This window comes from Misgurnus anguillicaudatus, chromosome 15 (genome assembly GCF_027580225.2).
Source record: "Misgurnus anguillicaudatus chromosome 15, ASM2758022v2, whole genome shotgun sequence".
Lineage (NCBI taxonomy): Eukaryota > Metazoa > Chordata > Actinopteri > Cypriniformes > Cobitidae > Misgurnus > Misgurnus anguillicaudatus.
The window spans coordinates 1,825,454-1,848,099 of record NC_073351.2 but is presented as its reverse complement, the minus strand read 5'-3'; the positions used below and the strand labels follow the sequence as shown (position 1 = coordinate 1,848,099).

The 22,646-nt window shown below is 37.5% G+C and overlaps 1 long non-coding RNA gene across 2 annotated transcripts in view; it reads left to right on the top strand.

Annotated features, from left to right (window-relative positions):
* LOC129418634 (uncharacterized) overlaps window positions 1-22,646 on the top strand; it is an 84,357-nt gene that overhangs the window by 27,347 nt on the left and 34,364 nt on the right. For both annotated transcript variants that reach the window (XR_012357611.1, XR_012357610.1), the window contains exon 2: window positions 9,110-9,211. This is a non-coding gene — a long non-coding RNA (uncharacterized lncRNA). The remainder of the gene's footprint in view (window positions 1-9,109; window positions 9,212-22,646) is intronic.

The window sequence follows — 22,646 nt, the reverse complement described above, 5'->3', positions numbered from 1 at the left end:
ACCGGCACTATTCTGCAAATGAGCTGCAACTCAAAATACATTTACAATAGAGTATCATTAGCCTAGCTGCACTCCTCTACACATGCCATTTTAATGCCCCTGAGTTCTCGCAGGAATCCGGTGGTCTGATTCACTGGAGGTTTGTTTTGGCCCCGTGTGTGCCCTCTCGCTGTTGGCCACAGATGTTCATAGTTTGTGTGCGTTTCTCAATTAAAGCATTAATCCGAATCGGTTAAAAAGTTGGCGAAGAAAACGGTCTTTTCAGTATGCCGCTGTTGTTTGTTGCCTCTCTCTGTTTCACTCTCCAAACAGTATACTCTTCTTCTCTTCGGATCGAAGTAAAGTTGTGCTAAATGTGAAAAAGACAGACAAACAAACGTCGTTGCTGTTATTCTTAGCTCACTCTGAAAATTTGATGTTTTTTGTTTTACTTATCTATCATAAATGTGTTGATCTTTAGTTGCACTTTAAACTAAGGTATAAGTGCTAATTGCCTTTATATTTTCCCACATATTTCATTGTGTACTAAGCAGAAAGGAAAAGTGACTTTCAGACTTATTATTCATTTATACCTAGATAAATACAGTTTTACATTCTACAATGTAAAAAATTATATCAAATCAACAGACATTTTTATGTTACTTTAACTCAACAATTTAAGTTAAACAAGTTAAACTTGTTTTTGTAAGTTATATCAACTTATTACAAGTCAAAACTTAAAACAGTAGGTTGAATTGACTTGCAAAAAGTTGCTTTAACTAATTTGTTTATAGTGTATGACACCTATAATGTGGCAAATCTTTTCGTGTTGTCTTATGTATTGGTTTCTAAATATTTTTCCGTTTTTAGTCACTTCGATTTGGGGTCAGAATTGGGAAATTAATTAAATTAAGAACATTTAGAATTGTTCTAACACCTGAATCACAAAAAAATGGGGAAAAACAATGACATAAAATGACATGAACGATGAAACTGCAAGTCCTGGCATATCATATGCAAACAAAATTGGAATTTGGTGTGTATTGTACTTTTAACATTGCGTGCTATTTATACGAAAATCATGAGAATGGGGTGGGACAGACACAAGTTGTTCAGAACACACCTGCTTAATCACACAACAGTGTTGCATTAATGTGTGTGTCAATGTGTCATCATAGATCTCTCGATTTCACATCCAGTTGTTTCAGAGGGGAAGAATGGGGCGCAACCTAAAACATTTGGTTTTAGCTCAATCATTCAAAAAAAAAATAATTGTTAGATAAATCAAAGTTTTACACACGCAGCATACTGTACACATCATTGCTACAAATAGTTTCTAGAATCTACCATTCTGAAAGTGACAGAAGTGCAAATGTTACCTTGTGTGGAGTTTATTTGAACAGAAAGAGGCTTTGTTGTAATACTTGCTAGAAAATTATGTTTGAGTTATGAATAATTCACTACAATTCTGTTTGTATACTAGACGTGAATCTTGTTTGTACATCTGTCAATAGATAAATATCCACACATACAGTACATTCATCCCTCATTTGACCATCTATGGATAGATACTGTACATATGGAAAGGGCTACATATTTATAAAAAAGATTTGTACATTGATTTCTCATTTCGATGATTTCCAGTATATCATAATGAAGACTCAGCAAAACGTTTTTATACATTTGTGGGAAATTATCTTCTGATAAAAGACCGAAAGCATTTATGACTTTTCAGTACATAACTATTTTTTGTTTTATTGTAGAGTTCACTCTTTCTTAAACATAAAGGGAAAATGTAAAGGCAGCTGGTTGTTATCGCAGAAATTAGCCCTGACAGTGTGTTAAGGCTTATTTCACGATAACAGCCATTATCCTGCTTATTACATGGCTATTCACCTCATAAGTAAGATAAGGAACATTAATGATTAATTGATTTAAAATGTTTTATTTGCTCATTGTTCACAAATGCAGACCTTCCACAAGAAAAACCTTGTTTTAAGATAAGACGTTCAAATGTCACGAACACACTTGGTTTAATCATTTGTAAATATAATGTCATAAATGTTATTAAGGACATATTTATATTAAAATTTTGTGTAATATTAAACTGTACCTGTCAAAATGATTTGCAGCATCCTGGTTACCAGATGTATTATTAGTGCTATTAGTTTTGAGCAGTTGTTATCTGGGAATAACAAGTCTGCATATGTTGAGGCTGGCCAATCAGAATCAAGCATTCCAGTGAATAAGATGCCATAGAACAGGGTTTTTCAAAATATTTAATGGCAGGGACCCCCACATATTTACCTTTAATTACCTTGAAAAAAAAAGAAAAAAAAAGAAACATCTAAACTGTGTTAGCTAAATAGTAATTACAACCCATTGTCATGATTTGTGTATAGCATGCATTGTGAAAAGTTGTACAATACATATGCCAAATTCCAATTTTGCATGCATGATATGTCAGTCCTTCCCCTTCACTTAATACGACGCATCTTTTCCTGTTGTTTTATGTATTCATTTCTCTTTTGTTCTGTTTTTTAAACCATTGTCGCTTGGGTTTGGGGTTAGATTTGGAATTTGCTTTAGGATGTCATTTAATATATTCTCCATGTTTTGTTTTAAGCCCCTTTATTTTTATTCATGACCCCCTTAAGAGTGGCTGAGTGATGAGTCAAAAAATAATTGATGACAAAAGTAAATTAGCTAAAGAATCAGTAGAAAAAAGAGGATTTGTTAATGTCATGTGTCAGGACTATACAATCAAGACACCATCAGTATTTTCAGTGTTTTACTTTTGCGGGGGAATTTTAGTTTTACTTTGTATTTTACTACACCCTTACTAACCATGTAAATTCAGCATGCCATATGTAATATACTTTTTACTACAAAATAATGAAATTACACTTTCATTCTGGACAATAATGGCTGTTTCTTATAAAATCTAATTAATATCAAATCAACAAGTTGTAAACAATGCACATATATCATAACAAAACAAAACAAATGAGATATACAGATATATAGATATTGGCCAATTTACTATAAACACACAGGAATATAAACACATCTTCAGTTATCATGAGTTTTACAGCCAACAGCACCTGCGACTGCGGTTAAAATCCATAAAGGGAAACACATGCAGTTCATTTTCAGACACTTTCCAACAGACCGAGGTGATGCAACATACAGCTAATGCTGTCTGATTTATTCTTTGCTCTGAATCAACACTAAATCAAGTTTTTGCCTGCAAATGCGCTCAAATGAATACACTTGGGAGAGATGTGTGTCCTTGGCTTTGAATTATTCTAAACCATCTAGTGATAGCTGATCTTCTCTAAATACATATTCTTATGTGGTTCTTTTGTATAGAAAAGCTAAAGACATTCAATAACTGGACAACAAGACAACAGGACCCTCATCCCAGCTAATATAAATACAGTCTTCAGTGATCCCTCATTATATTTCAGTGATCCTGTTTTTAAAAATGTGTGTGTGCGTGTTTGTGTGTGTGTGTGTGTGTGTGTGTTTAAGGTTTGAATGCGAGTCTATAAGAAATAAAAAATCCAAAAGAAAACCAAAAGTCCAATAAGTTCTGCTGTATGTAAGTTCCTGAGTCGATTGAATAGGAAAGACTAAGACAGAAACGGATAACCAGAGTCTACAGAGTTTTAACCAAAGAGATTTATCACAATTGTAAGAAATGTACTGTAAAAGAATTTTACATCTGAGACATTTAGATGAATTAACTAAATGTAAAATATCATGATGTGAATAATTATAGTGATGATTATTTCTCTGAAAAAGAATCTTGTTTTACAAATAAATTCTTTATTTAAGAAAGCACTTAATTTTTTTTTAAATTGCGAAATTTTGTTCTCAACCTGCAAACATAAAAATTTTATTCATTTTTTACAGGTTAGAAACCTTCCAGCTCAAATGTGATAATTAATAGTTGTTCAAAACAGTTGAATTTCTGTAGAATTTTCTGAATTTAAAAATTATAATTATACGAACATGTCAGGAAACATATATTGTAATTGCAAAAACATACCAAATGTAAATTCCTAAAACATGTTGATAATGCAAAGTAATTCGATTTTTGTTGCCTTTTAAAAAAATTGTCGTCCTTAATGAGGAAATTCGTGCTTTTTTACAAATTACAATTTCTCTGTTTGTACTGATCATTTACATTTTTTAAGGACATTTAACTAAATTATATACATAACATTTAATATTTCATTTTATCAGATATTATATTTTTTATTTAGAAAAGGTTGCAATACAAAAACACTAAAAAAGTATAATTTCCAACTGTGTGTTTTTAGCACACTAAATAAAAGAAATAATGTTCACATGTGGATAAAAGTTATTGAGATTCAATTCTATTTTCATGTAATGCTATCTACTACTTTCTAAATAATTTAGTATACAAGTACTTTTTATGATCTAATTTAATTGTTTATTTAATTGTTTAATTGCAACATATTTATTATTTATTTGCAGAAAATTTATACCAGACCCAATGTTGTTCTCTAGGTTTAGTAAATGTATCATCTGATTAAAGGGCTTTCAAATATAGATGAGCAGGAGCGTGTCTAATCCCTCGCAGTAGTGACCCTTATTATAAACATGGGATGAATTTTCACAAGATTGTGAAAATTCAACCCATGTTTTGTTACTGCTAATGGTGACCGTTTTGAATGAGATAATATTGAAAAGGAAACAATAAAACAGAGGTTAATAGGGATAGACCCTAGTACACCCAGTGGAGGCTCTGCTACCTATCTATAATGACATATAAGAATAGTGCGAACTATATTTTTTTCTAGGGGAAAATCGCAAGGCCAGTGCAAATCTATATATTTGCAAAGATTTTTTTTTTTTGAAAGAGTTCAGCGAACGAGCGATGAGTAAAGTGAGCTGGATTTCTTCTGTCTGCTCTGGCTTGGGTCAGGCGCAGAGCTCGGCAGTGGCGGGCGGCCACAGGCATTTCTCTCTGTCAGACTCACAGGAGTTGCTACAAAGAAGCCAGCTGTCGGGCCTCATAGATCCCGGCCTCTAATTAAAACAGTGGAAAATTAGATAACTCCACAAATTCATCACTGCCGCCGCTGGCCGTCAGAGCCGCGCTCTGGGGCTGCCACCCATCCTTTGTTTACATCAGTGAGATTTGGCCGCTCTGCGCCATGTGTTTTTAGAAGTTTTTCACTCTAATTTTTCTAAATGGGCTGCGAGGGCTTTCTCTGCGTCTCACGTCTCTCTGATGGAGCTGATGGAGGTGAGCCCAATAACCTCCGGCCCACTCCCCCCTCGCCATCCATTTCACCCACGCCGGCCTTGTCAGACCCTCATTTATTAGACGCTAATGGAGGTTCTGAGAGCTATGATGTCATGTGTTGGCAAACAGAGAGAACATGTCAACCAGTCTCTCTTTGTCCCACTCTCTTTGTAAGTGGTGTGGATAGATTCCTAAAGGAAGTGCACCAAGATCTCGCTGAAATTACTTCTAGTGTTCTTAGGCAAAGGGAGCTGTGAAGACTCTGAGGTATGCTGTGGTCAACCCCATGCTTGTAAGCTTAGGTCTGGAGCGTGCCAATCCAGTGTATTTTGACAGCTGCCATTTTAATGTGAAATGAAAAGAGACGTGAAATTAAAAGTATGATTGAATAGGAAGGACTTAGTTGGTGTGATTGGCCACGCGACTGCATGAGTAAATAAAGAGGTTTCCTTTAGAATCTGAGCTGACATGTTGTTTGGAGGCTGAAGGTAGAGACGGCGTTTCTTACACCCAAAAGTATTTTCTTCCTGCATGTCTTGAAACAATGTTTTTTAAGCATTCGATTCTTTTTCAAAACATTTAGTGCCAGTACAGACAAGAGTTTGATAATATGCTTGACATGAACCACGTGGGCTACATCTGCAAAAAAAATGTTCTCTCATCATTTACTAATTCTCTTTAATCTGACCACCTCTTGCCTTCTTTCTGGATTTCTGCACCCGTCGCATACTTTCAAAGTGGGGCTAGATTTCTGTCTTTAGTGATGGGGAGACCCGTGCTTGCTTTGCCATGTTGTCCCCTTCATGTGAGGTCTGACCTGGTGGTCTTCCTCCCCTCCGCAGGGAGGCGGCTTCATGTAAACACAGTTTTCCTTCTCCACCTCCTCCATCCATTCAAATGCACAAGTGACAGCATCCATCGAGACTCGATTAGAGTATCATTGAGGGTCTGTTTCTCCATGCTGTCTCTTTTGAAGATCGTCTTCCATGTCGTCTCTCATCGTTGGCTGCTATTTTATAGTCTTTCTCATTAAACAGAATATATAAAATAGTTTAAAATAAAGTGATTGTGTGGCCACAAGAGGATGTATGTCACAGTAATTTTATCATGTGTAAATGGGTTACTGTGCCAATCAATTCTATGTAACTGGCTGATTGTTGTATTTACTGATACTGAAACACGATAGCAATAAGTCCAAATCTCATGAACTCACTCAGCGTTTCAAACATATCTGCTTAATTTACAATGAGTTTGTATTTTATAATCCCTATTTGTCCTTTGGCTTCTGTGTTTTCAGTGCTTTCTTTTTGGTCTCTCTCTGATGAAGTGTGTCGTCATATAACAATTTTTATAAATTTGACATTATATGTGAGAGGGCTCTATGCTATTATCATGTTTGTTTTGTCTCTGATGACACCTGAGGACGACAGACCCAGATCCGCTTCAGCCAGATGCTCTTCTTCATGCCGCTGAATAACCGTAGCCTGGGCCAACCAGAGCAATGAGAATAATATGAGATAGACTTTTTTTTGCTACAAACAGTATTCATCCTCTGTCTTGTTACAGCATTGTTATGTTAATGTGTCGGAGGAGAACTGACAGTCCCGGTTAAGTGTAATTTCTCCCAAATGTATTTCTGTACTTAAACACCATTGGAGGTTTAAGTTTTCCAGTTATTGCCACTTTTGTCTTGCTCACTTGGAAACTGCTGACATTAAGTTTAGTGCTAGGGTTTTTATACTTCTAATAATATAATCTTACAGACAATAGTTTTTTAACAGTTAGTAGTATCTTCTGAAACATTTGATACTTGTTTAATAGTTCTATAAATATAACCACCCGATTACAAACCTACCTGCAATTATCAGTTAGAACACTTACTGGTACATAAAAATGCAATAATACCACACTCTAAAAATGGCTGGGTTATTTTTGACCCATAATGGGTAAATATTGGACAGAACACGTGCTGGGTTAAACATTGACCCAACTGCTGGGTTATTATACCCTATGGTTGCATAACAACAACCCAACATTGGGTCATTTTTAACCCAGCATGGGGTCATTTTTAACCCAACACGTGTTCTGTCCAATATTTACCCATTATGGGTCAAAAGAGTGCATGTATGCTGTAAGTTTTTATTCTTCCTATGTCTCTATGTCCTGTACTTATATGTATATAATGTAAAGATGCTTTGCAGCAATGCAATATAGTGAAAATCTTTATTAAAATTAATTTGAATTGAATATCCATGAATTGAATATGTGTTGTGTATTGTGCCTGTGCCTATGATTTTGTATGTAGAGAGTGAGCAGTTTTCAAGAAATGCAGACATTCATGTTGAGTTTGAAATGATCAGAAAATGTTTAAAGTTTTCTTTAACACTGTGAGTCACAGCCACTGAATTACTCCTGAAATGAAAACACTCCCTAAATAGATAAAAAGCACATACATTAATAGACATATTGACACAACCTTTAATAATCTGTGTAACTGTTTGTACATTTTAGATTTTTGCATCATAGAGACAAATAAATATGGAAATATTAAATACTGTAGCGTAAATATCATTATATTATTGTGAAATTTTGTGTGCATTATAAAGTTTTTGTGTGTGCGCATGTGTGTGTGTGTGAGCAAGAAAGTGTCAGGTATCTGAGAGTGTGTAACAGGCCTTATAAGGTAACACTGCTGGAGTTGAGCAGCTGTGATTTCTGCCTAATGCAAACAGACACACACACACACACACACACACACACACACACACACACACACACACACACACACACACACACACACACACACACACACACACACACACACACACACACACACACACACACATTCTGGTTTCCATGTTTTGTGGGGACATTCCATAGACGTAATGCATTTTATACCATAAAAACTGTATATTGTATTCCCCTTACCTACCCCATTCCCTAACCCCAACCATCACACAAAACTTTCTACTACCTTAGATTTTCAAGAAACATCATTCTGTTTGATTTATAAGCTTGTTTCCTCATGGGGATAACAAAATGTCACCACGAGGTCACAAAAATACTGGTATTCCTATATTTGTGGGGACAATTGGTCCCCACAACATGATAATTACCAGGTACACAGACACACACACACACACACACACACACACACACACACACACACACACACATACTTTAAGGTTTGGTACATATTATTGAGTCATCTTTCAACCTCTAACTAAGTCCTAAACTCTATCAAACTTTTTTAACTTCTTCAATAAATGTTCCTCTTTATGCTTTTTTTCTTCTCATCTGTTCGGTAAGACGTGGTCGGTCACACAGACCTTCAGATCATCACCCTGTGCCCAATCAATCATGTCCCATTAAGATAAATATTGCCTTTAAAATTCTAGACGTTCCCAGTTAAAAGTGCCATTAGGACAAATCCAAAGCCAACTCAATTTGTATAACTGTAGATTTGATCAAAACTTCACATGAGGTTCCTGTGATTTTTTTTATAGCAGGCTTGTACGTAAAAGCTTTGATCTCATTTTTCAAAATAACTTTATTAGCTGCAGAGCAATGTTGTCACTCCAGTATTAATGCAGTGTAATTATATTTAGATTTCTACAGCAGATTTACCAGATGTTTTTCTTCAACCAAAAGGCTTTGTCACAATCAGTATGGCATCATATTTATATTACCAAGACATTCATTTTAAAAACGCCACCAAATGTATGATCTTGATTTTTTTTGGCTCTTAATATTAAATATTTGAAAAAAAAGTATTTTGTATAAATTCACCTCATTGAAATGCAGGTTGTGGAAGTTAAGTTTTTATTATTTTATTATTGTTGCTTTCAGGTCATGGAATTCATGTCTCGATATTTAAGGCAATACATTCAACTCGGAACTTCAGTTTGCAAGACTCAAGGTTGACAATCTGGAATGCAAGGAAGAGCAATGGTCAGTGTAATCTCACTCTCTCTCACCATGAAAATCCTGCCCTGACATTCAGAGGCAGCACAGCTCAGAAAATAGAAAATTTGCTTGAAAATAGGGCTGTGCAATACAGTAGTGAACTCTTAAGCCATCTACCACAACATTTACAACAGATTTTAAATAACTTAGCTTTCATCATAAAATTATTTGAAAACAAAGTCCATCCTCCTGTACTTTTGGATGACGCTAATATATGTACAGTGGTGTGAAGTGTTGTCCCCTTTTCTGATTTTTTTTGATTTTTTGCATGTTTGTCACACTTTAATGTTTCAGATTATGAAACAAATTTAAACAGTAATCAAAAATAACACAAGTAAAAACAACATGCAGTTTTTAAATGAAGGTTTTTGTTATGAAGAAAATCCAAAACTAAATTTTTGAAAATAGTGTGAAAAAGTGTTTGCCTCCTAAAACTAATATCCAGTTGGGCCAACAACTGCAATCAAGTGTTTGCGATAACTTGTAATGAGCCTGTTACAGCACTGTGGAGGAGTTTTATCCCGCTCATCTTTGCAGATTTTTTGTAATTCAGCCACATTGGAGGGTTTTCATGCCACAGCAATAGGATTGAGGTCAGGACTTTGCCACTCCAAAGTCTTTATTTTGTTTTTCTTCAGCCATTCAGAGGTGGACTTGCTGGTGTGTTTTGGGTCATTGTCCTGCAGCAGAACCCACGTTTGCTTTAGCTTGAGGTTATGAACAAATGGCCAGACATTGTCCTTCAGGATTTTTGGTAGATAGCAGAATTCATGGTTCCATTTATTACATAGTCTTTCAGGTCCTAAAGCAGCAAAACAGTCCCAGACCATCACACTTCCACCACCACGGTGTTACTTTTGCACCAAACGTAATGGAACACACGCCTTCCAAAAAGTTCAACTTTTTTCTCGACAGTCCACAGAGTATTTTTCCAAAAATAATAATGTTTGGGGGGGTTGTGCAAGCACTTTTCATAAAAACCTTAATTTAAAAACTGCATGTTGTGTTTACTTGTGTTATCTTTGAGTAATATTTAAATTAGTTTGATGATCTAAACATACAAGTGAGAAATATATATATATATATATACATACAGTATCAGTGTTTTTTCCTCAATTGTTGTCTTCTTCTTGAGTTTAAAGGAGTCATGTGATTCGATTTTGTTTCCTTTGTCTTTAGAGTGTTAAAAGATATCAGTGATATAAGGAAGATTGATAAGTAAAGTTGCCAATATTAAAGTTTTAAACCCAAAAAGATCTTCTTTTTAAAGTGAAGCCTCGTCCATGCCTTCCATAAAACAAATGTACGCATTGAAAACGTGTACGCCTCACTTTCAGACGTGAAATCTATAAATTGCAAATGTGCTTGAAATTGTGCACAGCTGAACAATTGCAGATTTCCGCCTTTAAACAATGCCTAATTAATGTCATTGACATATAAAAGAGTGCCTGTCAATGTTTAAATCCTTTTCAAGAAGCAAGAATGGCTTATGTTTCCAAAAACCTGCAGCAATCGGACAAGCAAAAGTGCAGATGTCTCCTCAGACCCTGACGTGGCGCTAAGTTATTTTCCACCTCAAAGACAGTTTTTATAAATATGGACTTTGCCGTGGATTTTTGTGTACGCACACAATTTGATCAAATTTGTGCATACACACGCTTAATAAATAAGGCCTGTTGTGTTTTTGTATGCAGAGTGTGTAATGTTTTCAAGAAATGGGTCAGATCCGGGCTCGTATTGATAAGATAGTAAAGACGATATTGTCTCTTTCACTGTTGTTTCATTGCGCTCTCGTGGTACTTTGATGTCATGCGCTGATTGGTCTGCAATGTGATTGTAATGGGGGAACCTGTCAAATTGTTTTTATATTAATATATTTTAAGTTTAGAGGGCCCTGACAGTTCACTACTGGTGCAATATGTATTGTTTATTTTGGCAAAGTGAGTAACTGTAATGTCAGCTTGCACATTGTTAAAAAAACAACACATTATGGTGGATGTAATACAGTTATCTTGTGTAGGGTTGCTCCAAACACTGAATAGTTTCAGCATTAAACTCTATTAATTTTAGTGTTTCCCAAACAAACCTACTGGTGACTTATGAAATTACTGCTGGTACTGCCAATGTTGTGGTAAAAGAAATAATACAGGCTATTTTGAGCTTTTATTGCTTTCTCTCACAGGAGGAGATTGAATGAGAAAAACGTATCTGCTTGATCTAAATTATCTCTCTATATGTATTGTATAATAACATGTTTTGTTTACTGCCACTGGCTACCTTGTTTATTTTGTAGGTCTTTGTTGTGATAAATTGCGCATTTGCTTGGAATCATTTTTATTTACTTGATGTATATGTTTATGTGAATGTCTTAACATTTCTTAAACATAAAATCTATATTATGAAATATTAATGCATACATAACTGTAAATGTATTGCTTTTTACAATTAAACATATATTGCTTTTGTGTGAGGTAACTGTGTTTAAGTGCATATCATTTAGTTTATTTAGTAAAACTATGTCTAATGTTCAGTCTGAGTGTGGCGAAGCTTTGCTCCCCTTGTTTCAAATGTGAGACAGTCTGGTAAAGGATTCAGATGAGATCACCACTGGTTCAACTGTGGCTCTCTGAATACGCCAGGGTGTGTACAGCGTGGCTCTGTGGCTGACAACAGCCTTTAATAAACACCCCTTTGTTCTTGAAACATCTCATCCCTGTTTGTAAAATGCTACAGTATTTCCTCTAAAATTAAACACAGTCAAATGTTGTTTCTTTATCACTCGCCTGGCAAAATACTACAGTTGTCAGCTGGGTGGGTAGTAGACAGGCAGGAAACTGGGAAATAATGAAGTTCAAGTAGATATTTAATAATAGGCCGTGGCTATTTACACTAAGTGACAATAGATGTTTCCCCATTCGAAGGCTGTATCCTTTGAAAGTCACATTCTTTAAAGGCGAGAAAACGAACTTTAATGGTATTTCATGCATTCTAACTTAACAAGAGGTGGATTCATCAGACTAAACATGGGCAAAGGTTCCAAAAACATTTTTAGACATGTGATGGAGAATGCACTTTGTCAGGTTTTGTGCAAGTTTTGGAAAGTTTTTCAATTCCTGAATCGATTGCATATTCGGTGCAGGAAGTACAGTGGAAGTCCTTATATGGGCACTTCAGCTGGAATAGCGCACGCACACACCAACCAAGAGCTGACACAAAATCAAAAACGTGGCCGCCAAAGAAGTGTGTTGTTGTTTGTGAGGGAAATGTAAGATTCCCAAAGAACCCAGCATTAGAGGAACAATGGATATAGTTTGTTTATCAAGGGTAGCATCGGAGTGTGTGTTTGTTTAATGGTGGATTTCGTTGAAACAGGGCGGTCCCATTGATAAAACTACTGCGTCAGAACTAAAATGAGACAAAGGGTCCGCTTTGCGTCACCTCCTGTTCCCAACTTCCCTCCTTATTAAAATTGGAACCAGACTTTTTATTTTAGAAGATATAAAACGTTGATTTTAAACTAATCAATAGTATATAAAATGAATCAAAATAGTGATTTAAAGTTCAGGTGCTATACTTTAAATATGTCCCCATACAGTCAGTGATACAAAGAGGTATAGTAAATTGAATTTTCTAACAAGTACATAGACATTTGGACATTATATTAATATGTCTGGATACTGTAAGTACTGTACATCAAAATAATTACAATTATTCTGAGGATTCACAGATCTGCTTTGCTGAAATGAGCCTCTAAATACATGTATTTAATATATGCCATGCGATGACTGCAAGCTCAAGAGGTGAAATCTCTTGGCTTTAGTACTGTAGCTCTAGTAGCACTGTTGCCTTACAGCAAAAAAGGTCCCGGGATTAAGTCCTGAATGAGAACCCAATAGTAAGGAGCTCTATATATAGGCCTAGTGGATGGGTGGATCATGTTTTTTTATAATCACATCTAATGTAGAAACATCATGTTTCCCTCCAGCAGAAACTGAGTATGTGTAACTGTGTGAAGGCTGCAGACCCCGCAAACACTCGTCTGCATGTTCTGGCACCCGTGCTGGTCCATGAGACAAGTGATGGGGATGATGGAAACTTTCAAATCTTACCAACCACTTTCAAATGTGTAACCTAAACTATTTAAAGGTTTTAGGTTTTGTGCGTTTGTGTGTGTATTCTGCTTTGTGGCTTGCTTATTTGCTTGTGCATCATTTAGCACAAACATTAAAGCTAAAAATCTGTCAAAAATCTTGATAATCATTAATAGCAGGTTGTGCTCTTTTATCAAAAATGTGCCTGTAATCTTATTGTAGCCTTTATTGTGTAAGTAGAGTGTAGTGTTTAAGGAGATCTACAGTGGGACTGTGTGTGGTCCAGCTGCGGATGGGTATACAGCCTTTCAATCAACATGAGTACATCCTTTGAATACAATATGGAAACTCTACCAATATGGGCACTTTATAACTTTTTCGACGATTGATAAGTAGCATTGAAATGGCAAACCAACTCTCTCACTTATCTTACTGTGTCCAATGGCTGTCGACATGACCCCGGCCACTGAACTCTACAGCAGCATCTGGCACGCCACCCATTACAGCGTTTGAGATAGAGCACTCGTGTTGGCGTGTTTGCTGATAAGCTTACAAGTCGTCAGGTCTGGATTCTTGACTCAATTTAATGTAGTGTTACAGGAACAGACAGGTAATTAGTCAGAGCACTCAATACCTCGCCTGGAATGTTCAGGTTCTGTCAATAAACTGTCAGGCTAAGTACAGACAGTTCATCACTCTCAGGGTTGTTCTGTTCAGGTGTTTTTTTAATGCAACACAGTAGACAGCATTCAATGTAAATTATTCTTATGGACAGTAGTCTCTGCCACAGTAACCTTTGGCTTTCTCACTAATGGTTTATTGACATCTGTATCGACACATATATTTTCCTAATGCTACTCTGAATGCTGCTCTACTAGAACTAGAATTTGTTTGCAATGTAAAATTAAGAGCCATTATTTTACATTGTTTAATCATATGTATGGTAGTTTTTCACTATGACTTGAATATCCCAAACTGACACTATGTTCACACTGACAGAAGAGAAGTGTTGTGTTTAAACGAGCCTGGTCTGTTGAAAGTGATTAAACAAACCAAGACATTTTTGATCCTTTCTGTCAACCATTCGGATGAAGTTTTATAGTCAGGACTGGGTTAGAGCGTTCAAGCCACATGCAGGGTATACCAGGGCCGGAGTGGGACTCATTTTCAGCCCTGGAGTTTCATGTCTTAGACCGGCCCACTTTAATTCACGACTGACTATATTAAAATATTACAATTAAATCCTCAGTAGTTTAAGTCTGCAATAGTGCACTGTTCTCTGCAGCCTTGCAATTATTTGTGTTTTCCAAAAATATCATTTTCAATTCAGTGCAAATACAGTAGTCTAAAACAATTATGATTTTGCCATAATTGTGCAGCCCTACCATAAGGTATTTTAATATTATGCAATTAAATTTATTCAAAAACTACTGAAAAGGATCAGATGTGTTTATAGTTCTATATTTCTATTTTTAATAAATGGTGGGTCTTGAGATTACCTGTTGGGTTGAAAAAGTTTGGAAACCCCTGATAAAGCAAGATTTATCAAGTATGCAGAGGAAACAGATAGAAAAATAAAAATCCTTATCTTAATCTGTTTAGTAGTAGATCCTGTATATTGCCAAATAATGTATGGTAGGCCTCTCTTGTGTCAAAAAGATCATATATACAATGGACTTTCAACATTTTACTTGAGAAAACATTATATTGATATAAAATATAGTTTTTTCCCCAATAAACTGATGAGTTTTGCATGAAATAAATTTGGTTAATCTTGAAATAGATAAAGAATAACTATTCATGGATGATTCATTGTTACATCTATAACTTAGATAAAAAAATACGATTTGTAGATCATTTCCCTTTTAGAGGCCGTTTGTATCAAGTCACGCTCAACTTTATTTTAAATCTAAACGCGCGGCAAGCGCACTCAATATAAATGCGTCTAAAACAAAACTCGTGTTCACAGGCGAGCGCGTCTTGCTTTGGCAGAAGAAAGCGGCCCGTCCTGCGTTGTCCATGTGTTTTACATGTTCATGGATCCTAACGCAAGAATTACTCCATGGTCGGGAGTTGGGGTACAATCAACTTGGGCATAAAGCGGTGGGGACATCTACCACCCGCAAATTACGCAAATGGGGCTGCTGTGAGTGCTGGCAGCATAGGGACAGCAACCTGGTAGCATGATAACACTGGCCCTCGTGGCCAAAAAAAAAACCAAACCGGCCCACCGGGAATTCTCCTGGTCCTCCCTATGGCCAATCTGGGCCTGTATTGATATTAGGGATGTACCGAATCCAGATTTTTTGGGTTCGGCCGAATACCGAATCCACTGTTTAAGATTCGGCCGAATCCGAAACCGAATACCGAATCCTACTCGCATCTTCATTCCATTAACACAGTAAAACACATTAATGAAGTAAACAACGTCCACAGCAGTGTATTTTTCATTTTATTTTAACTGTAAAAAAAGGATATGCAACATTATGCCAGGATGACAAGTTGGAAAAACTATTTTGACAATTACCATAAGCCTATGCATAATGAAAGCGATGCGTTGCGACACGCTCGTTTTTCCAATGAGTAAGCAGCTAGCGGGGTTTTTCCGCGCTGAAAAGATATTCAAGTTCAAAAATCAACTTTGAGTGAAAAGCTCCGCTCGTCAATGTCAGTTTTCACATGGCCGTCCCATTACAGTGGAGGAGGGGCCAAGTGCTCGGCTGAAAAACAGCTGGCATTCGGCCTCCTCAAGGCATTTTCAGCCGCGTTTAAAAGTTTTGGTGTGTCCAGCCCCTAAGGCTCACCGAAAGAAAAAGCTCATCTCCACGGCAAGCCTAGGGTTCGGTTCGGTGGAAAAAAAATCTAGGATTCAGCAGAACCCGAACCCCGTCAAAAAGCCCAGTATTCGGTCGAATCCGAATCCTGGATTCGGTGCATCCCTAATTGATATGAAACATATTTCCCCCCCAATAATCTGATGAGTTTAGCATCAAATAGATTTGTTACTCTTAAAATAGATGATGAATAACTAGTCATAGATGATTCATTGTTACATTTTTAAAATAGATTTTAAAAAATATGATTTGTAGTTAATTGTCCTTTTAGGGCTGCGGTGAGTGCTGTCAGCATAAGGACAGCAACCTTCAACCTGGTGGCATGATAACACCGGCCCTCGTGGCAAAAAAACAGACTGGCCCACCGGGAATTCTCCCCGTCCTCCCTATGGCCAATCCGGGCCTGGGGTATACTGTACCCTGGAAAGATGTTAAATGTTGTCAGGACTAAGAAAAGATGTTGCTCTTACTTGGCAAAATCCACCTTGCTTGGTTTAGCCCCAAGATTATCTACTAACACCTGTCTTTGCATTTTTTTGTAACTTTGCACGCAGCTTCGCATCAGAAATGACCTACCTCCAGGTAATTCAGTTGCTACGGAAACATAAGCCAACCAACTCTTCATAGATTCAGCAATGCTTCTTCATGCATTGTTTCTTCTTTTTGTGTCAGAATGATATCCACTTGACAGATCGTACAGCTCTGGGTATCCCTGTATAGCTATGATCAGCTGTTCCTCCATCTTGAGTTGACATGAAATTATACAATGTTTACATAATACAATACTGATACGAGCTCTCTATTTGAACGTACTTGCCGCGCATCTGAATTTAGGATGACAAACTCTATACTCACAAAAGTCACATGAAACAAAAACATTTGAAAGGCCACTAACTGTATGGAATAAAAACAATTCTTTCTAGACATTGACTACTACTGTATATCTGTTATTGTCATACCAACTTTTTGAATTTGGTGGCTCCTGTGGTCTGTGCTTTTCTATTGGTGTTTCTAATACATACGCCCTCTACAAATGGCTTAGTTTTTTTTATCCATGCTGGGTAACTATTGGACAGAACAAATGCTGGGTTGTTGTTATGCATCCATGTGTTATAATAACCCAGCAGTTGGATTAATACAACTTGGTCAATTTTAACCAAATGGAGTGTTCTATGCAATATTTACCCTGCATGTGTTATAATAACCCAGCCATTTGTAGAGTGCAAAAAGGAGAAGTAGGCATATGCTAATGCAAAGCGGGACGGTCTGGGTCACCACTGATGCATCATATAAGTGAAATGAAACAAGAAAACTCCATAACAGTGAACAAACAACTAGTCAGAAAACTCTAGCATTAAGGGGTGGTTTCCCGGACAGGGATTAGTTTAAACCGGGACAAGTCCTTAGTTTAATTAGGAAATATAGCTAGTTTGAACAAACATGCCTTACTAAATACATTACTGGCTTGCATTTTGAGGCAAAACAAAGGGCACTGATGTATTTTAGACAGTGGTTCTCAAACTGGGGTCCGGGGCCCCCAGGGGGGCCGCGAGATGGTGCCAGGGGGGCCCCAGTTTTATGACATTTTATAAAATACATTCATTTATCATGAATTCTGTGTAATTAAAAAAAATAAGGCTACTAACCAACAGCACTACTTTGTATAACTTAATATGTTTTGTTTAATTAAAATGTTACATTTTAGAACAGTTTTTCTCATAAATTTTCTTTGGGGGGGCCGTACACAAGGGGGGACACACGCGGAAAAAGTTTGAGAACCACTGTTTTAAGATATGTCAGTGCAAGTTGTTTTGAGTTTGGACAGCTCTTACATTTACTTTAGTTCAGGACTAGTCTAATCCCTGTCTGGGAAACCACCCCTAAATGTTCAAGTATGAATTTGACTGAGGACAAAGACATTTCTGTTTATGATTTGTTAACCTCTCTTTTTCATCACTAACCGTGTGTTTCTGTTATCTGCTGTTAACAGCTGTTGTTCATTAACTGTTGGTCACATCTGTGCTCTTGTGTCATTGCTGTAGTATCTGGTTAACTCTGACTACAGCTGCTCAAGCTGAATCAATGGAGATGACTTTACTTTGTGGAGTGCCACACTAGCCATGCTCACTTGTACTTTCATTGCCATTACATGAAATTCTATGTTCGTTTTATTGTATTATTGGTTGAAGAGTAATGACTGTGAATTTGTTTGTTTGATCAGACTCATAATTACTTGTAACATTGCAGGGCACAACTCCCAAAGTTTTGCTGCTTTCAACAGAAAGGAAATATAGCTGTAATAGAGCTGTGATAATCTGACATTTCAGGGGAAGGACACAAACTGCGTTCTGAGATGGCCAGTGCCCTGATATACAAGATTAACTTAGTTTAATGAACCCATGGGGCCTGAGGAGGCCTTCTAATGGCCCGTTTTTATCATCCTACGACTTCCTCTAGCACTCCCTCCAGGGAAGGGGGCTATGCAGTTTTGCTGGAGCCTACTGATAAAAGCTTTGGCCTGGGTTCACAGGCTGCTGGGAATAAGCCCATACAGGCCTTCCAGCCTCTCCGAGTGGCAAAAATGTCTACAAGTGAACGTAGCTCACAGGCCACTGAGGCACCATGGCATTCTTGGAATAGGGCAGAGAATGGAAGACAAAGATTACTCAACAAATGCTAAACATGTCAGGACTTTTAAACATGCCAAATGGACCGACTGACCTATCAAACGGTAACTTTACCATAACACGGTTTTCACATCTCGTGACTCGCTCCAGCTTCACAAGAACAAAATAATGAACAGCAATCGCGCTCTTACACTGGTAGCTCAGCTCAGTGCTGCTGGAGTCCAGATGATTTTCTGACCTTTTGTTTCAATGGGTGGGGCGCGTATGGACGTCTCCTGAGAATACTTCGCCTTGAGTGTTTTAGGAAATGTGTCACATGGAGACTACTGTGAACAAACAACCAAATCCATACACTTCTCTTGTTTTCCCCTTCATTAGATAGTCTCAGCAGAAAAGAAGCATGCCAGACTCTTCGGAGACCCAGAGATGACCGACAGAGTCTTTACAAGCTCCTCCAAAAATTCCTGTTCGCTTCCCACGACAGACAGATCAGCGTCACAGCTACGACAAAAAGCAGGAAGAAGGCGGAGGAGAGAGAGAGAGAGAGAGAGAGAGAGAGAGAGAGAGAGAGAGAGAGAGAGTTCAGTACAAAATGAGTGCAGGGGGGCAGTGAGCCCAGGGGACATCAGTCAGATCTTTCACTGGTTAAAATGTTGCTATGTCCGGTCTTTGCGTTCACTGCAAATACAGATATGATATGGTTCAAATGACTGCAGAACAGTAACTGAGGTCATAAATACTAAAATATGACTGTTCATCGGTTACAATGGTTGCAACTACTTGATTATCTGTTTACATTAAGGAATATGAGTAAAATGGGGAATCAAATTCATCTTGATCTACTGAAATCAAGTTAATTGTGCTGTCATGCGATTAGACGCGTCCTCGCATGGGGCGATGCGAATGACGCGATATGGGTGGCACGTTTGTCGCGAAAACACTATTCGCTTCAAATGTGTCTGCGCCCAAGTTGAAAATATTCAACTCGAGCAAACAATTTGCATGACACGAAGTTAAATACTGCAAGAATCTAGAGCGAGTAACGTGATGCCCCACCTTTGGTGTGTACGTAGCTAAGAGGTAGGAGTAAGGGGAAGGGGTAAGACAGAGAAATGGGAAATTGGGCCTTATTGCCATTTCAACCATATAAAGTATTGCAGTGCAGTACATAGTAAAATGAGACAATGTTTCTCCAGGACCATGGTGCTATGCAGACACTGAACTTCATAAAACAACAGAGAGCTAAGGACTAAAATACTGCATGTAGGTTATAATTTCTACAGACAGGAGGTGCTTGCTATCTAATGGTCACTGTCAGAGCCGTGTGCAGATCTTCAGATGAATCAATGCTCTTATCTGAATTTCAGAAACTGGAACACAAGTGGTGCATGATGACCGTACAGCAGTGTAAATCACTCTGATCATCTTCCGCTTGTGTTCTCTCTTTCCTCCACTTTAATTCTCTCCCTCTTTCTCTTTCTTTCTGGCTGGCTTTCATTACTGTATAAGCAGGAAAAACAGACACAATAAAATGTTTACTCCCGGTTAGCAATAACTGATAGCATTTAACTTGGATCAAACTTTTACAGGTAATGTTCAATTTTCACTGTAGATCACATCAAGTGACACTTACTGTATGCTTACTGTAGGTTTGAACATTAAAGCTCAAGTCTCAAGCAGGGCCGGCCAGTTGCACAGGTGAAATAGGAGGTTTTCTAGGCTGCAAAATGATTAAAGGGCGCTTCACAAAAGTTTTTTATGTGTGTGCATCCTCTTGTGAACACTGTATTTTGCAAAATCACTACCGCCAAAGCCTGATTTGAGAACGATTGGCTTATGATATTGAAGTACCGTGAGAGCATTTTGAAAGCAGTCAGATCTTGAATCGCTCTCGTGTTACTTTGATGTCATACTCGGATCTGCGGGGGGAGGGGTTGTAATTGCTTATTTTGCTTATTAGGGAGTTCCTCCCCTGCACCCCCCGGCAAACTACAGCACTGCTTGGCAACAACTTTGGCGCAACAAAAGTAAATCTGCTGTCATGCAGTAAAGCTCATATCTTTTTGATTGAGGGGAAATTAAAATATTCCAGATAAAGGAAAGCTCCACAGAGGGTAGTGCAAACTGCATATTGTAGAAGGTGAACCTCCCTTCCTCCAGGACATCTACACCAGGATCATCAGTGACTCCAACCACCCAAATCATGGACTGCTCTCTCTCTGCTGTCCTTAGGCAAACGATGTACCACAGCATCTGGTCTTTTTTATGTGCGTATACACAACCCCAGTTCACCTTGTGCCATGCATTTATTGTCAACTAAAAATCTACTAGCCACTTACTTCAAGTGTTGGCAAGTTACTTTAAAAAAGTAATTAGTTATAGTTACTAATTACTCCTCAAAAATAGTAACTGAGTTAGTAACTGCGTTACATCATTATAAAAGTAACTAATTACCAGGCAAAGTAACTATTGCGTTACTTAAAAAAAGTTCAAATATTTCAAATAACTTGGATGCCTTCAATATAAAATTTGTTAAATGAATGAATTAGACACTAAAGAGAAACCACTAATTTTGTCCCTTACAACCATGTAAAGTTTTGACAACCATGGTTTTGCTGATAGCAATCAATACACCAAAAAAAACATGGTTACTTCACTTTTACCACAAAAAACATGGTTAATTTCTGTAAGGGGTGGCAGCATGTGATGATGTGGGGTGCTTTATTAGATCAGAATTACAGACGTGAAGAGGCTCTTTCTTACTCTGCATAAGTTGCACATTACATAAACATTCTTGCATTTCACCTCAACGATGGAAAAGTAGTGCTTATTATACTTTGTGTTTGCGACTGCTACCTAGTTTGTTGTACTTGTCATCGCGCTGTCGTTGCGGGACTCACGGACTGCACCACGAGGACCGGGCTGCCTGTGAGTGTCTAGCAATTAAGCCAATCAACATCGGTTATGTGGTTGTCTCACCCCCTCTAACACACACACCAATCATCATCAGTTATGTGTCTCTCAGCCCCCAACACACACACACACACTAGAGACAAACATTGCCTGTCTGGATGAGACAGAGTAGGAAGCGATTCAACCTTCTCTGGTGAAAATCGCTTTAGTGAGATTAATTATAGTAACGTGCAGCATTTATTGTCAGTAACGGTAACGCCGTTATAACGGGGGAAACAGTAATTTATTTGATTACTCGTTACTGAAAAAAATAACGCCGTTAGTAACGCCGTTTATTTCTAACGCCGTTATTACCATCACTGCTAACTTCAACCTAAATTGACATAGAAATCCCATTGTACATACGTAACTGAATTATGTGTATTATGCTATTATATGGAAGGTAGATTATAGACATACCCCGTATAACGTTTGCATTTATATTGTGTATAATGTTTATGGTTCTGTGTCCGAAACCGCCATACTATATTGTAGGTAAAAAGCAGGAAGGTAGACGAATAGTATGTCTGAATCCTCAGTATACATAAAAGGGTAGGCGAGAATTACTGAGATTTTGGACTATTTCTCGCAAGATTCAGAGGTACGTATATTGAACTTTTTTATTTGAATATGCCTACTTACTGTACCTATTAGTGGGAGAAAACAGTACGTGAAATGAGTAGTATGTCCGAATCATCAGTATTCATAAAAAGAGTAGGCGAGAAATCCCCTACTACGTCCGCCCAGATTCTGAAGCAAGCCTCCATGGATACTTTTCTATCCCTGCTTTCCCAGGATGCTACGGGAAAGCAAAGCAATCGTCATATCGACCAGAGACCAGCAACTCACATGTTTTCAAACCTGAATAGCAAATACAAATACAAACAATTAACGCACTTTCTACTGTTAAATTCAC